The sequence below is a fragment of the Bufo bufo genome, chromosome 3, assembly GCF_905171765.1.
Source record: "Bufo bufo chromosome 3, aBufBuf1.1, whole genome shotgun sequence".
NCBI lineage: Eukaryota > Metazoa > Chordata > Amphibia > Anura > Bufonidae > Bufo > Bufo bufo.
In genome coordinates, this window is record NC_053391.1 from 105100542 (window position 1) to 105118608 (window position 18067).

The following is an 18067-nucleotide window of genomic DNA, read 5'->3' on the forward strand; positions in this document are numbered from 1 at the left end:
TAGGACAAGAAGGGATATGTTCATTGGCTGATTAATTACATGGGCAATGCAGCCCCCCCCCCCATCCCCCATCTAAAATAACGGATTCCTGACAGAAAGGGCTAAAACGAATGCAAAATGTGCATAACTGATGCCTAAAATACAGGACCTGTTTTTTTCAGCTTTTCTGAGGGATCTGAAGAATGTAAAATAAAACTGTGATGTCAGCATTAATTAGGGCTCATTCAGACGACCCGTGTGCGTTCCGCGGTTTGCAGAACGGACAGCCCATTATAAGAAAAAAAAAAGCCTATTTTTGTCCTATCTTTTTTTGCAGGGCCATGGAACGGAGCAAGGGATGCGGACAGCACACGATTTGCTGTCCGCATCTTTTGCGGCCCCGTTGACATGTTTGTGTTCATGGGGGAGGGCTGTTGGATGGCAGCCGTGATGTATGAGAAGCATTATGTTACAAAGAAAATGACATAGTAAGGGCTCATGCACAAGAACGTATTTTCTTTCCCTGTACGTTACGTGTTTTTTTGCGCGCTGTATGCGGAACCATTTACTTCAATGGGTCCGCAAAAAAAAAAGTTTCAATTGCGTTTCCGTATGGTCCGCATTACGGACAAGAATAGTACTGTTCTGTGAAGTGCCAGCTGTTCCGCAAAATACGTAATGCACACGGATGTCATCCGTATTTTTTGCTGATCCGTTTTTTTGCAGACCGCAAAATGCATATGGTCGTTTGCTTGCTCCCTAACCCTAAGGCCCCGTTCAGTTAAATTTGGATTCCGGTAGCCTGATCCGGCTGAGGACCAGCCTACTGAAGCTCGCCATATACAGCATAGCCGGATACGACCATGTACCGGCAGATCCCCATTGAATATAATGGTATCCGGCCAATATACACGCAACAGGTTTTGTCCGACATATTCGCAGTATATATGCAGGGGAACTGCCAAATCTCAGCTGGATCCCATTATAGTCAATGGGCATCGGGTAGCACATGGTTGTCACCAGCAATGCCAGATACAGTGAGGTCCGGTATCCTGATCCTTCCATTGCCGGTGACAACCATGTGCTACCGGATGCCTATGGACTATAAAGGGATCCAGCTGAGATTTGGCCGCTCCCCGGCAAATATACCGCAAATAGGCTGGACAAAACCTGTTGCGTGCAGTGTATTCTGTTCAGCCGAATCACAGTATATTGGCCGGATACCATTATTATTCAATGGGGATCCGGCGGTACATGGTCGTATCCGGCTATGATGTACAGTTGTGTTCAAAATAATAGCAGTCAGACATCACTAACCTGATCAATTACTGTTTTTGGTAGAAATTATATTTTTACATGGCAAATAATTTACTAGCAGGTGTAGTAGAGTAATAGAAACCCAACAGTCATGACATGCATGCTGCTGATTCTCTGTAATTCAATCACTTATTGAAAGGGGCATGTTCAGAATAATAGCAGTGTGGAGTTCAATGAGTGAGGTCATTCATTCTTAGAAAAACAGGTGGCAATTATTGCCCTTATTTAAGGAAGGCAGCAAATGTTGCACACGACCGTGCTGTTTTTTGCGGACCGCAAACTGCTGATCCGCAAAAAACGGAAGCCGCCTGTGTGCCTTCTGCAATTTACGGAACGGGCGGCCCATTGTAGACATGCCTATTCTTGTCCGCAAAACGGACAAGAGTAGAACATGCTATATTTTTTTTGCGGGGCCTCGGAACGGAGCAACGGATGCGGACAGCACACAGAGTGCTGTCCGCATCTTTTGCGGCCCCATTGAAGTGAATGGGTCCGCACCCGAGCCTCAAATACTGCGGCTCGGATGCGGACAAGAAAAACGGGCGTGTGCACGAGGCCTTACAGTGCATTTCTCTCTGAAATTCTGAGAAAAAAATGGGTCGTTCCAGACATTGTTCAGAAGTGTAGTGTTCGTGTTCCCAATGCATTTGTGTGTATGGAAATGGAAGCTATTAGAAGGATTCTGAGCTTTATTCACTTTTTTAAACCCACTGCTATTATTTTGAACACAACTGTATATGCCGAGCTCTGGTAGCCTGGTTCTCAGCCGGATCAGGCTACCAGATCCCAAATGCAACTGTGATTGCGGCCTAGCCTGGTTCTAGCTGGAGAAGGGACTGATCAGACCTGCTTCTGTAAAGTTTTTTTGTTATGGTCATAATACTTGTACCCCACGGTTTCTGTAGCTCTGTAACAATGCGTGTTGTGTTTGCGTGCTGTAAGGTTTCTTCAGCATGGTGCAGTCCGCTAATTCTTATAAGAATGGGAATAGATGCACGCCTAGCAGCGAGTGCACTTTTACCCTAAGTGCTTTTATTTTGTCTTAAATGTGGTTGAGTAGAAATATGTCATGTACGCCTAGGTAGAAAATAGGCTGCTTCTAACACAGGAAAGGAGACCACCGATACAGGAGGCCCTGCATGTGCTGCTGTGTGTGACCGCTTCTCCGTTATCACCACATTGATTGGAGGGAATGTCTTATTAGAAGATGGCATATTGTTTTAATCACATTTTTGTGTTAAACATATTTTTTAAGATTTTTTATTTTTTTTCCTCTCGTGACAGCTGTTTAAAAAGAAACCTACAGTCTGGCAGTTTTCACACTGACCACAGAGTCTCCTCCCCCTCCCTGCATAATGACCTCTGCACAGGTCACAGAGCTTGCCTAGAGCGCTCTCCCATACAAGTCAGTAGCCCACGTGTATTAGGGCTCATTCAGACGGCCGTATGCTGTCCGCAAAAATACTGAATGCTATCCGTTTTTTTGCGGATCTGCAAAAAAACGGATCTGCAAAAAAACGGATAGCATTCAGTATTTTTGCGGACCCATAGACTTCAATGGGGCCATGTCCTGATTTTCACGGACAAGTATAGGACATGTTTCATTTTTTTTGCGGATCCGCAAAAAAACGGATAGCATTCAGTATTTTTGCGGACAGCATACGGCCGTCTGAATGAGCCCTTAATCAGTTTATTCCAGTTGTTGAAGAAAACAGTCACAGAAAGTCACATTGTGCACAAAAAATGTATTTGGTATTTTTTGCTGCACTTGCCAAAAGTTAAAAAGTGGAGTTTACTGAAAGGGAGTGCAGCCTAACCCTTTTAGACAGATGTTCACGTGAAGAGGAGTTATCCAACCCTTTGTCCTGTGGATAGGTCATCAGCATCTGATCGGCGGAGGTCCGACACCTGGCCCCCCCCCCCCCCCCCCCGAGGATAGGACATGACTATTTAACTCCCGGAAAACCCCTTTACTTAATATTAATAATATTAATATTATTATTATTATTATTAGTCGTCATACTTTACCTTTAAGGGCGTTCTTACATTTACACGAAGTGCATTACAAAGCATATTTGCCATTTAGAGACTCTGAGGCTACGTTCACATGATAGTGAAAAACGGACGTGAGAGCTTTTTTTTTGTAGCGACCACCACACGCCGGTTTTAAAAACAGTGTTGGGCCTCCTGCACATGAACGTGTGCGGCCCGTTGCCGTATTGTGGACGGATCCGCAATACACGGTGCCGTTCAGTGGGCATTCCGCATCACGGATGCGGACCCATTCACTTCAATGGATCCACAAATCCGGAAATGCTGAATGGTGTAGGATGGAAGAACGGAACCCTACGGGAGCACTACAGTGGGGTTTCGTCCCGTACTTCCATTCCGCAAAAAGATAGAACATGTCTCATCTTTTTGCGGAACGGCCGGATCACGGACCCATTAAAGTGACCACGGGGCGCACACGTTCATGTGCAGGAAGCCTAAGGCTACATGCACACGACCAGGCCGTTTTTTTGGGGTCCGCAAACCGTGGATCCTCAAAAACCGGAAGTCGCTCGTGTGCCTTCCGCAATTTGCTAAACGGAACGGGAGGCCCATTGTGGACTTGCCTATTCTTGTCCGCAAAATGGACAAGAATAGGACATGCTATATTGCTATCTTTTGCGGCCACATTGAAGTGAATGGGTCCGCACCCGAGCCGCAAAAACTGCATCTCGGATGCAGGCCCGAAAAAAAAACGGTTATGTGCATGAGGCCTAAGTCTGCGGTTATTGACACAGCCATTTTTTGGACGCCCAGTGAATAACGGCACTCCAACCCCCCCACCAGTCTTCTGACAAGAATACCCCTTTCATAACTACATCTTGAACTTGCCTGACCTTTTCTTCGCCGCGTTGTGCCAGATAGTAAAGTCTGTATTGCGCCCCCTCCTGTCTCAGTACGGATCACACGTAAGCTCTGCTTCCTCGGGACTAGCCGCTGTGTTAAAATAGATTTTGGAAGGCACCAGCATTTCTTACAAGGTTATTCATTAATGCAGGGTGTGGCCGCTATTGCAAAACGACTCTTACTCATTTTGGAATGAAGTCTGATTATACTAGCAATCGCACATACAGAGAATAGTTTGGCCCATATCGCACCTACTGTTGTATTATCATTATTGTAATTAGAGAACAATTTCTGATTCTGATCCTCCTAGTGTTGTGTCCTTTATATTTAGTGTGGAGCTTTATTGCAGTTTTAGTAGAGTAGACTTCTTTAGCATCTTGTGTGTTGTACTCCACCTTTGGTATGGTGTAACTTCTGTTATAAATCTACATTTTATATGTCTATTCATTGTATGGCCTCATGCACGCGGCCGTTCCGTGCATTGGGGGCCGCAATTGCAGTCCCCAATGCACGGGCAACATACGTGCAGCGGGCCAGACCCATTTAACTTGACTGTCATATTTTTTTGCGGTGCGGAACCACGGAAAGAAACACCACGGAAGCACTCCGTAGTGCTTCCGGTGTTCCGTGACTCCGTTCCGAATCTCCGGGATTGCGAACCTATTCAAGTGAATGGGCCCGCATCCGTGATGTGGGGTGCACGCGGCCGTGGATTGCCGACCCGCCGTTTGCGGGCCACAATACGGCCACGGCCGCCCAACGGCTGTGTGCATGAGGCCTAAGACAGGGTACACAACCTGCCGCGCAGGGGCCACATGCGACCCTCAATATCGTTTTGTGCGGCCCCCAACCATCCAGACATGCCGGTTTGTTTCTAGTGGTTGCTGACGTGTTTTTTCTATGTATTCTTCCATTAGATTGGAATCTTAGGTGCTGGTTATACTTCCATCAGACATTTAGGCTAGGGTTACACGGCGACATGTCACTGAAACCTTGCACAACATTTTTTTTTTATAATGATAGTCAATGGTTTCTAGGGCTGCAACGGTTAATCGACTATCGATAATATTCGATAACTGGATTTGTTGTCGACGAATCCAGTTATCGAATAATCGCTGATTTGTTGCTATGCGGGCGGGCGGTTTACTTTAATTCAGCGCATCTTTATTTTACCTTTTATAATGAAGCTCCAGTAACAGGCAGAGCGGGCGGCGGCGTAACGTCACTTACTCACGTGACGCGCCTGCCCTGCCTGCTTCATTCATAAAGTGGGCGGAGCAGGCGTGTCACGTGAGTGAGTGACGTTACGCCGCCGCCCGCTCTGCCTGTTACTGGAGCTTCATTGTAAGGTAATAAAGATGCGCTGAGTAAAAGTTACTGCCAGAATAGTCTGCTGTGAGCAGCGGGGCCGGGGCTGTTATGGGGAGGGGGATCTGTGGATGGCACTGTTATGGGGAGGGGGATCTGTGCACTGTTATGGGAGGGGGATCTGTGGATGACACTGTTATGGGGAGGGGGATCTGTGGATGACACTGTTATGGGGAGGGGGATCTGTGGATGACACTGTTATGGGGAGGGGGATCTGTGGATGACACTGTTATGGGGAGGGGGATCTGTGGATGACACTGTTATGGGAGGGGGATCTGTGGATGGCACTGTTATGGGGAGGGGGACCTGTGGATGGCACTGTTATGGGGAAGGGGATCTGTGGATGGCACTGTTATGGGAGGGGGATCTGTGGATGGCACTGTTATGGGAGGGGGATCTGTGGATGGCACTGTTATGGGAGGGGGATCTGTGGATGGCACTGTTATGGGAGGGGGATCTGTGGATGGCACTGTTATGGGAGGGGGGATCTGTGGATGGCACTGTTGTGGGGAGGGAGATCTGTGCACTGTTATGGGAGGGGGATCTGTGTCATCCACAGATCCCCCTCCCCATAACAGTGTCATCCACAGATCCCTCTCCCCATAACAGTGTCATCCACAGATCCCCCTCCCCATAATAGTGTCCTCCACAGATCCCCCTCCCCATAACAGTGCCATCCACAGATCCCCCTCCCCATAACAGTGCCATCCACAGATCCCCCTCCCCATAACAGTGCCATCCACAGATCCCCCTCCCAATAACAGTGCCATCCACAGATCCCCCTCCCAATAACAGTGCCATCCACAGATCCCCCTCCCCATAACAGTGCCATCCACAGACCCCCCTCCCCATAACAGTGCCATCCGCAGATCCCCCTACCCATAACAGCGCCATCCGCAGATCCCCCTTACCCATAACAGCGCCATCCGCAGATCCCCCTTACCCATAACAGCGCCATCCGCAGATCCCCCTTACCCATAACAGCGCCATCCGCAGATCCCCCTTACCCATAACAGTGCCATCCACAGATCCCCCTTACCCATAACAGCGCCATCCGCAGATCCCCCTTACCCATAACAGCGCCATCCGCAGATCCCCCTTACCCATAACAGCGCCATCCGCAGATCCCCCTTACCCATAACAGCGCCATCCGCAGATCCCCCTTACCCATAACAGCGCCATCCGCAGATCCCCCTTACCCATAACAGCGCCATCCGCAGATCCCCCTTACCCATAACAGCGCCATCCGCAGATCCCCCTTACCCATAACAGCGCCATCCGCAGATCCCCCTTACCCATAACAGCGCCATCCGCAGATCCCCCTTACCCATAACAGCGCCATCCGCAGATCCCCCTTACCCATAACAGCGCCATCCGCAGATCCCCCTTACCCATAACAGCGCCATCCGCAGATCCCCCTTACCCATAACAGCGCCATCCGCAGATCCCCCTTACCCATAACAGCGCCATCCGCAGATCCCCCTTACCCATAACAGCGCCATCCGCAGATCCCCCTTACCCATAACAGCGCCATCCGCAGACCCCCCATACCCATAACAGCGCCATCCGCAGATCCCCCTTACTTATTGGTTCAATTTGACTGTGGCCCTCTACTAGAAAAGGTTGCGCACCCCTGCTGGAAGGGTACATTCACATGGCATGTCCCATGGCATTTTTCAGAACAATTAGGGTGATTTGGTAAGACCGGCTTTTTACGCCAGTCTTAGATTTTCCTCTGAGATGCCATTAGTTTCGGCTAATTTATGATGTGTGCATCTCGTCATAAATTAGGCAAATCTATGGCTTTTTCCAGTATTGGGACCCTTTACCGTATTTCAATACCGGAAAAGAATAACTCTAGTGTGACAGTACCCTTACCGGCCGCTTGTTTTCACTGTAGTCATTGTACCCTAATTTTGCTGCTTATTTGCAGCACATTTCATCCTATACATTGCAAAGGATGAAATCCGCTGTGGCCAACCACAGCACAAACTGATACACGTTAAAACCCACACCGCCGTTTAGTTTACACCGCAGATTCCTTATCTCCGCCTCTGGATAAGACTTCTTAATATCTCATCCACTTTAATGTTTAGGCTTCTTTCACACTCGCGTTTGGTGCGGATTCGTCATGATCTGCACAAACGTTCCGTTCAGATAATACAACCGCATGCATCCGTTCAGAACGGATCCGTTTGTATTATCTATAACATAGCCAAAACACCATTGGAAGTCAATCGGGGATGGATCCGTTTTCTATTGTCAGTGAAAACGGATCCGTCCCCACTGACTTACATTGTGTGCCAGGACGGATCTGTTGGGCTCAATTTCGTCAGTGTTTTGGTGTCCTCCTCCAGAGCTGAATGGAGACGGAACGGAGGCAAACTGATGCATTCTGAGCGGATCCTTTTCCATTCAGAATGTATTAGGGCAAAACTGATCCATTTTGGACCGCTTGTAAGAGCCCTGAACGGATCTCACAAACGGAAACCAAAACGCCAATGTGAAAGTAGCCTAATTTCAAACGGTGGATCTGCCGCAGGGAAGTCCACAGCATTTCCATCCCATGTGGACGACCGCGTATGATGCCTTTCCAAACACAGTACAATTTCTTTGGAGCAAAAAAAAACAAACAACCCCAAAAACCGATAGACCTTGTTCCGGTGCGGGCCAGTATTCATATAGTAAAATTCCTGAAGGACACTTTATTCACAGCAAGCCTCATCCTTCCTGTCACCTGTTGGACCCTTTAGGCCTCATGCACATGACCGTGTCCATTTTGCGGTCCACAAAATACAGATGCGGTTTGTGGGCAATCAGCATTATTTTATTTTTTGGTAAACCTGTTGACGTCAATGGGTCTATGGTCCGCTTTTTGTAGACCTATTTTATCTTTTTGTGGAACTGACATAAGGATGCGTAAAGCACACGGATGATCCACAAAAATGTCATGTCTTCTACTTGGCTGCAAAATGCTGCAGGCCGCAGACCACAGACCCATTGAAGTCGGTGGGTTAGCAAAAAATGCAGATGCAACGTTGTCAATTGGGGACATTTATTATGAATTATACGCCACTTTTTGGCATATTAATATAGCAGATTTTGTCGCAATGATTTCCAGAGTGCCGAGAAAAGGGGGTTTGAAGAGGACGGGCTGGCAGGCCTGTCTCGTTTATTATTTTCCCATGCCAGTTCTTGGCGTGAAAAATGACTTAAATTTACACCAGCTAGGAAGCTGGCGTAGATTTTAGTATGTCGCACGGACTGCTGCCTGTGCCTCGACATAACTAGGGCTACACAGAGGGATTAAGACCGGCGTCTAAATCGTCGGTCTTAAAAATTGTCCCCCAATATCCGTATTTTGCAGATGGCAAAATCCATCCGATCGTGTGCATGAGGCCTTACACATACAGTTTCCTCTGCTCCTCAAGTCGAATACCAGCAGGCACCAATAAGTTTCACCCAAGCCGTATATAGGTGGCCAGCCCAGAGTCCTCTGCGTCCATGACAGATAATTGCCTATGGATTGTTGGTTATTGCTCTTCAGCATATACTTCATTGTGTGAGAGGACAAGACTGTGCTGCGGAACGTAGCTCAAACACAATCCTTGAAGATGGCCTTAGGCATCCAGAACTTCACTCACCAGCGATGATCACATCTGATTCCAGCAGATTTCAGCTTGATCATTAGAATGGTATTCTTCTGGAAGGTGGAGTAGTGGTGGGCTGCCCCCGGCTGGACACTGCCTCCCTCACTCATCCCTGGGAAAGACCAGAGAAAATGGCCTGCAAAACATATCCAACATGAGTGGTGATCTAACTTGGGGAATGAAGGCGTTCTTGGTGGTGCTCTTGTCGTGGGGAATGAAGGATCAGGATTTGTCAGAGCCTTCTTGAAGGCTTATCTGCCCCCCTCTTAGGGCTCATGCATATGGCTGTTCTTCGAAAATTGTGGATCCGCAAAACACAGATACCGGCCGTATGCATTCAGAATTTTGTGGAACGGAAGGGTCGGCCTCTAATAGAACAGTCCTTTACAGTGGCCTTCCTGTGTCTTGGCCTGAGTCACTAGAGTTTCCTGCGCAGGTATGGGGGGGTTTGATACCCACCTCTTGCGGCACTGTGGGTTTGCACTAGAATTATTTATTCTTTTATAGGACATCTATCATCAGGATCAGTAATATCAATCTAGGCTTAATGCCAGGTAAGGCTGACCCAGCTGATTAATACCATAACATATATGGGAGGAATCGTTGTTTTAAATTATATATAAATAAGGGCTTAAAGGTGTATTCCCGTATTCCCATCTCAGACATTGGTACCATATGGCTAGGATATACCATCACGTAGGTGTTGGTCCCACCTCTGGGACAAGCGCCTATCTCCAGAACAGGGCCTCCAAAGTGAAGAAGAGCACATAATCATGTGCGGACACCCTCCATTCACCACTATGAGAGTTCCAAAAATAGCCAAGCGAGCACGCACGGCTGTTTTCGGGAGTCCCATAGCGATGAATGGAGAGCACACGGCTCATGTACAGCCTCCTCTCCATTCACCACTAGGGGACTGCCAGCTGATTGAGGTACTCCCATAGCGGCGGATAGAGAGGAACCCCTGAGCAAGGCAGCTCTCAGTTTACTTTGGGGTTCCTGTTCGAGAGATAGGTGCAAGTCTTACCTCTGGTACCCACTTATATCCGGCCTTAATATCGCTGGGCCAGGTGAGACGACGAATCTGTGACATCTTCCCAATCAACGTGTGAGCCAGCAGTGGGATTCTGCTTGGGGACATAGTCACAGAGGCCAGTCATTGGCTTCAGCCACACTTGTGACCCCGTCCATGCCGGAAGTTTGTGTGGGGAGCAAATGTGTACGCTTCCTTTCACATGTCTAGCTGGGAAGGGGTGGTTTTTCAGAAATATGTCAATCCTGGACAACCCCTTTTAAAGGGTTTAAGGTATAGTCCTGTGTTTGTCATTTTTATACTAGTTTTGCGGATAAAAAAGTTTCAAGACCACTTTTTGTGACTTAATATTTTCATTTCGTTCTCGCCACTTCGAAATGACTTCAGCAGGTTTTCGTTTATTTATGCCTGAAAAAACAGGTGTAAAAGCGGAGTCGGGCTGGAGTAGTTTTTATTCTGGGTGCACGGACTGCTGGAGGTGCACCCTATTTATGACAGGGTGCACATCTCGTCATAAATTAGTCGAATCCTCTGGCAGCGTAGAGGGGGAGACGAAGACCAGCTGAAAAAGGCAGTCTTTGGAAATCGCCCCCATTATGTTTGGAAACCACATGTTGGCCACATCAGAAAATGCATTATTTTTATTCCAAGAGTGCCTGCCTTCTGCCAGTGCGGCTATTCTCCATGTGGTTATTTCATGCAGTGTAGTTGACGTGCAGTTACGTCTGCAGTTTTTCCATTTCTTCTCTAAAATGCAACCCCCCTTCCATGATTCCTGTCACTATGCTGATTGCTGGGGGACTGGCGGTGGTCTGTCATAAAACATCATGCATGCTGCTTCTAAAATAGAGCGTGAAATGAATAGCAGGAAAATCACTGTTGCACAAGTAACCACCTTGTGTCTCTAACATTCCAGTGCAGGTTACAAAATTAAAGGGTTGTTCCAGTTAGAGAGGGTTATCCTCTATCGACGGGATAACTTATAGATTGGTGGAGATAGCTGAGCGCTCCCATAGAAATGAATGGGACCGTTGCACATTTTGGACCAGCAGCTCCATTCGTTTCAGGAGCTCCACAGGGTACGGGGCCCCTCTTCTTATAATGGGTGGGATTCCCAGCGGTAGGACCCCCACAGGTCTTAATAGTTATCCCGTATACTGTGGATGGGGGATAACTTTTTCTAACCAGAATACCCCTTTAAAGCTGTGGGGATGAGGTGATATGAGCAACGGATTCTTGATCATTTACGCTAGTTTGGCTTTACGGCTGAGGGCGCGGAGGACCTGGGAATGGTTTGTTATGCGCAGTTGTGTAACATGTTCATAAATGTCTACATAGAGAAGTATTTCTTTTATTGAACATGTTGGACAGGTCAGGCCTTGTGCTGGTTTTGTAAGCAGACAGGCGATGCATCATCTTTATAGCATCACCTTATCTGAGGGCAGCGCTGGAGAGAAGGGCTGAGGTCTGCCGTATATAGTTTCCTGTAATTTATGTTCATGTAAAAAGTGGTTTCACTGCCGCCAGGGCTTACACGTTCCTCTATAAGTTTCTATACATGCTGCCAATCAGTGTGTGGGCCGGGGTAGCTGGTCATCTCTATGGGAGATTTACTAATCAAGATGTGCTCGGAAATGCTGATGTACACGCTGTGCACCACATTTACAATGTGGGGCACATTTATTAAGACCGCCATTTGAGATGCCGGGCTTAATCAAGTCCTAAACTGGCGGTGGTTCTAAATGTAAGACGGCTTCCAAAAATCGATGTAAAAAGTAGTGCATCCAGGGTTTGTACACCCCCCTACACCCCCCTCCCAATATACTTGATGGGGGTGGGGCTTAGCAACAGGAGGAGCTTTACTGAAAAGAGGCAGGGCCTAAGTATGGAGTCAGAGAAAAGTCTCCTCATCCGTCCCGAGCCCTTGTGATAGATCTGGTGCAGGTCTAGGCAGCCGGTCAATGCTTACACCATCTTTCGGATTAGAAAATCTGTGCCATTGTGCCATGCAAGGCAAGGGGGGGTAGCTGCATGGGAAAGGGGATGTGTTTTAATATGTGCCCACATGCACCAAAATTTGTGTTTGTGTTGTTTTTTTTTTTGTTTTAACCATAACGCAGCTTCCTGGGTTCGGAGTATACAGTTGAAAAAGAACTCCTAGGCCCCTTACACACAAGCGAGTTTTTCGCACAGATGCATGACGTGAACGCATAGCACCCGCACTAATTCCTGACCCATTCAATGGCTCTGTGTACATGAGCGTTTTTCACGTATCAGTTCTACGTTGCGTGAGTCGCAGCATGCGTTTTTCACACGCCCTGGCCCAATAGAAGTGAATGGGGCTTCAGTGAAAAACGCATTGTCCGGATGTGACCACCTGGATGTAATCCGAGTGCAATGCGTTTTTCACTGAAGGTTGCTAGGAGTTGTTTATAAACCTTACGGTTTTTTCCACACGTGTGAAAAACGCATCAAAACTGAGTGCACCCGCGTGGAAAAACTAAAACCCTGAACGCAAATCCTGCATCCAGGTCACATCCGGAAGCAATGCGTTTTTCACTGAAGCTCCATTCACTTCTATAAGGCCAGAGCTGCGTGAACAAAGCAGAATATAGAACTTGCTGCGACTCTCATGCAACGCAGAACTAATGTGTACACAGACCGATGGAAATGAATGGGTCAGGGTTCAGAGTGGGTGTTAGGTGTTCACGTCACGCATCGGACCCGTGCTGAAAAGCCGCTCGTATGAAAGGGGCCTTAGAAAAAGTGCAACAGACATTTCTCCATGTACCTTAAGGTGGATTAAGATGGGACAATTCTGCAGCCGATGGTCGGGAAGAAAGTGTTCCTTCACAACAGTCAGCTGCTTGTTTAGTGAAGGAGACTGCGGATTTACATGCAGTGATCTCCTTCACAGTATGAGGACGAGGGTTTGCTATTACAGAATCATGGAGATCGCTGTTTAGACCCCACAATCTGCTGTCCAGAAACTATGATCGGTGGTGCCTGCACGAGCCATAGGATCACTCGATGAACCAGCTTTTCTTTAGTTCGTTCATCAGGTGTTCAGCGGCACATTTACACAGGCAGATTGTCGGAAATGAGTTGTTCCCAATAATCGGCTTTAGGGCTCGGCTACACGGTGACATTTGTCGCAGCCATGTCCTGTGCTCCCACAAACCAGCAGTAAAATGTATTGGGAGGACTCCTGAGCTCACGCACATAATGGAGAGGACTTGAGAAGGTTTGTGGAAGCACAGTGTCGCCCCGAGTATGAAGATAAAAAGGACATAACCAGACTCAGTCACTTACTGTAGTTTGGGGGCTGTGTTGGAGCGGACAAATTTCCTATATCCTGTGTTGCTTAGTTAAGCAGTTATGCTTGTGACCAACAATAAGCTTCCCTTTACATTGACAGCCAGCAGAATGGTGAGTACAGCTCTGGAGTATAATACAGGATGTAAATCAGTACAGGATAAGTAATGTAATTTATGTACACAGTGACTGCACCAGCAGAATAGTGAATACAGAATCGCATCTCATAACCCCTCGGTTTACAATGTTAATTATTTTATTTTTGTACCGTGTGCCTAATAGTGTGTATACTTCTTCATATAGATAAACTGCGGGAAGTGGCTTCAAGAAGAATCTGACCTGGATTATTCCTGATTCCGTTTGATTGGTCACAGTAAAGCTGATGCCTCTCGTCGGTGAGTTTAGCTTCTGTCCTTACCTACTCTTCACAAGGCAGTGCTTTATCGGCATCCTTCTGCTCAGGCCATGGGTTATGTCAGTAGTTGCCACAGATCAGATTTCAGACCTATGTGAGACTTTGCTACACAACCAGCACTCCTATAGGCCAATATCAGAAAATTGATGGGAGTGAGAAATGGGTCCCTTTGAATGTAAAAAAAAAGACATTTCATGTGTAGAAATGTATAGTATTGAAGGCCAATGGATGTCCAGAGGATAGGTCATCAGTATAGAAGTCTCAGAAAACCTTTTAAATAGGTAATAGGACTGCTTCATTATGTATAATGAGAAAATAAATTGTAATAAATTATCAGTAATCTTTAAAATGCCTATGTCCAGCTGATCGCCGTAGGTCCCACTCCCAGCAGCCCTGGCAAACAATCTAGGGCAGAGCTCAATATCCTGGACAGAGAAACCCTATGGGTAACTTCTCAGTTTCTTAACATTATTACGGCCATTACTTGCACTTTTGCGTTGTGGTATCTGTATATGTATTTGATCCATGTGGTCCCCTCCAGTCATGTCGCCATTTTTCCTGCACTGCTGTTTCTAAACTTTTCAAACTGTCTTGATTGTTCAATAAAGTGTTTTTCATTATTACCATGCAGAATGGAAATTTCTGTAGGTTTAATCTTCTAAGACCCAGCAGCTGACCGGCGATCACGTGGTTGTCGGGTCCCGCACTACCGCTTCCTCTTTTCGCTTAATAGTGCTCATTGAACGCTATTCACCGAGCCTAGAAAAAGCCAGTTAAGGCAATAAACGTCTCCTCAGGGTCCTCAGCCGTCACTGACCATACCTGCTCCTGCTGGATTGCAGGAGTTTTTTTTTTTTTTTTTTATCAAACCAATATTATTATTATTTTTTTTTTATTTAGTTATACAACGCAATCAAAATGCAGGCATGGACAGAGCAGAACAGTACAAGCCCTCCGAATACCCCACTCCCTTCCGTCCTCTGCAGCACATCTCCCCTTTAGTAATCTCCTCACTTGGATGTGTACACAGTTAGCGGCTGTAGGCATCGTCATAGATTATTACTGTGCATCACTTCTGCCTCCATTAGTTGGCCTGGCTCTTATTCACAAGAGGAATCCACAATCCAAGGCTAGCCAACCACAAATCCCACCATCTCTCACATTTCTTGAGATGTCCTTTTCATGTATATTCCTCTTTCCATTAAAACCATGGAATTGGACAGCCTGATCAGTTCTCCTATAACTGGAGGGGTCGACTGGATCCGATACTTGGCTATCAGTTTATAGGCTAATAACACTTTAGCTGTGGCCAAATGTATCCAGTCATTTATCAGTCAATTGGATACATAGCCTAATAACCCAACCAGTGGGGTCCCGGGAATCCATAAGTCGTATACCCCCCTCCAGCAGGTCAAAAACTCCTGCCCAAAGCGTATTTAATGCTAACGTTATGTTTAAGATTGGCTTCAGGTTCCAGGCATTTAGGACAATGGGAATTAGCTCTGGTACATACAGTTTAATTATAATTTTGTCTGCAGCAGGTTCCTGTGTATATAGGCTGGTTGCTTGACGTGTTCACACAGAGCAATGATCCGGAACGAGCATTCAAAGTGCGATCTTCCATCCAGTCAAGTGGCTCAAATGGATGTCAAATGTGTAATAACTGATGCATAGGATCGCTTTTGTTTTTTTTTTTTTTGTTTTTTTTACAAGATTGTTTTTTTCCCTTTATTTTTCTGTACTTCTGACGGATCAGAAGAATGAAAAAATAACTGATGTGAACTTAGCCAAACTCGAGGCTCCTGAGCCTAAAGGCACAATTTGTAAAATGGCCTCTACCTACCCGTTGCCATTATAATACCGTTTGCTAGACGACTGCATCCCTTATAGCTACATCCGAAAGAATCTATCCCCAATAAATATGTTTTTTGATCCTTTCCTGAAATGCAGAAAATGCGAGTCAGATTAAAGCCTCCTTCTACACCCTGCTGTGGAACAGAATACACACTTAAGAAAAGCTTTTGTTTGGAGGTGAACATTCTCCTTGGGACATCGCAGCGTTCAGTATGCTCCGAGTGTCTAATTGTTTGGAAAATGGTAAAAATAGCTGGGTTTTGTTTTTGTTCCCTATGGCATCTGAACGTAGCGCAGAATTTATAGTGCATTCCAAGGGTCAAAAAGAAGAACATCTGGGACTTGTAGGTTAACCCTTCAGTTCACATCTTAGGCCAGTTTTTCAGCGTTTGATAACTGCATTTCCCAGACCGGGCATTGCTCCTCTAACCTGAACTCAGTATCGTACTGATTTATAATGCCTCGAGTTCCTGCCTGACTGCGGGTCTAATATACTGTGCTCATGGCATTTTGTGAGTGCAGTACAGAAGATCCGCATTCAGGCAGGACCTCGCAGCACCATAAATCAATAGGATGGTGTGAGTTCAGGTTAGAGGAGCAGGGCTCGGTCTGGGAAATGCAGTCATCACACAGGGCTAGTTTCCCAGACTAAACTACGCAGACGGGTGTGAGGTGGCTGGGATGGAAGCTGGTATGCATGCGTCCCTACATGCGCTCCAGTGATCCCGGCCATCACGGATGCAGAAAGTGTTACCCGCACTGTGAAAGCGTAGACAAGCAATGAAATAAGGGGTGGGAGAGTGAAGAAAAACGATACGAGGATGCATTACTGCTGACACATTCCAATTAGTAAGTGCCATATATTGACGCATCCATTTAATGAGATGGGAGAACCCCTTTCATATTGACTTTGCTTTTATTCTATTGAATAGCCATCTAGAGAAAAGCTAAACATTATACTTGCCTGGTCCCAGGAGATTCTTGGGGTCTTCTCCACCACAAGTGCCTATGTTCCGGCATTAGTTGTCACAAGCTACCCCAAAGCTGTATAAGGCCCCAGTCACACGGCAGTGTTTTTGGTCCGCGTCCGATCCGCATTGTTTGCGGATTGGTTGTGGACCCATTCATTAAAAAAAATAATATAATGCAGACAACACACTGTGCGCAGTCCGCTACTGTATGTCCGTTCCGCAGTCATCCAACAAAAAAGAACATGTCGTATTCTTGTCCATGCTAATGAAATTACTTTATTGGCAGTCTCAGGAACGCGCATGCCCAGTTAAGTGGGGCAATGACATCATCAGAGTGCGGCCCTGTTGAAATGAATGGGTCCACATCCAATATGAATTGGAAGAGGACCAAAAATATCCTCTTGTGAATGGGTCCTTAAGAAAGACTTACTTAATTGTTCAGATGCTAAGGCAAAAAATAATAAAACCAGCGGTGCATTTCTGGCAGCACACTAGCATTACAAATATGAGTTCCTATAGTTCTGGGGATCCGTAGGCACCCCACGTGCTTCTCAACCGAGGGGAGCACTATGCAGCCCCTCGATTATGGGGGTGTCATTCTGTAATAATCGTGTACATGAAGCATTACTATAAATAGATTTTTCTGATAAATTGGGGTTAGGCCAAGAGAGAAAAAAAGTGTAATTGAAAGGCTTCCTGATCTGATCCTCGGTGTGAACAAGGCCTTATACAGCCACAGCTTTGTGGAATTCCATACTTTCCCCCCCCCCCTAATCTCATCCCATTCTGTCTTGAGCTTGTGAGAGGTCACCTAGAGGTTTCACTTCACTATATGTGCAGATGACCACGGCCTAGTCAACATCTCTCCTCTATACAGTAGATGCAGTCAGCCAGTGTCATGTACACATGAATCCCCCTCCGTGTGCAGGATAGAACTATGTGCCTCATTAGGGGGTGAAGTCTACTCGGCAGATGGAGGGTGTGATGCATTGTGGGATTCCAACAGTGGATTTTTTACAATGTCCTTTTTGTAAGAATCTGCTGCTCCTCAAAAGAGGGAACAGCATGACATCACCGTCACCGCTCGTCCAAAGAGCATTCCTTCAGTAGCATGGCCACTTCCCTTCTGCTCCTGCCTCACTTGCCTCTTAACTAATCTTTGTCTGCAGACCTGTATTGTGGTCTCTCATGGAAGTGATTGTTTTTCTACTATAGTATCTTTCATCTTTCATTAAAGGGATTCTCCAGGAACTAAAAAAATGAAAATACT

At 46.5% G+C, this 18067-nt stretch overlaps 1 protein-coding gene across 1 annotated transcript in view; it reads left to right on the forward strand.

Moving 5' to 3' along the window:
* The window catches only part of TAOK1 (TAO kinase 1), a 92743-nt gene that overhangs the window by 26928 nt on the left and 47748 nt on the right, over positions 1–18067 (forward strand). Inside the window, exon 2 of the mRNA XM_040423440.1 lies at positions 13861–13952. The gene's annotated coding sequence lies outside the window, so the exon portion shown is untranslated. The remainder of the gene's footprint in view (positions 1–13860; positions 13953–18067) is intronic.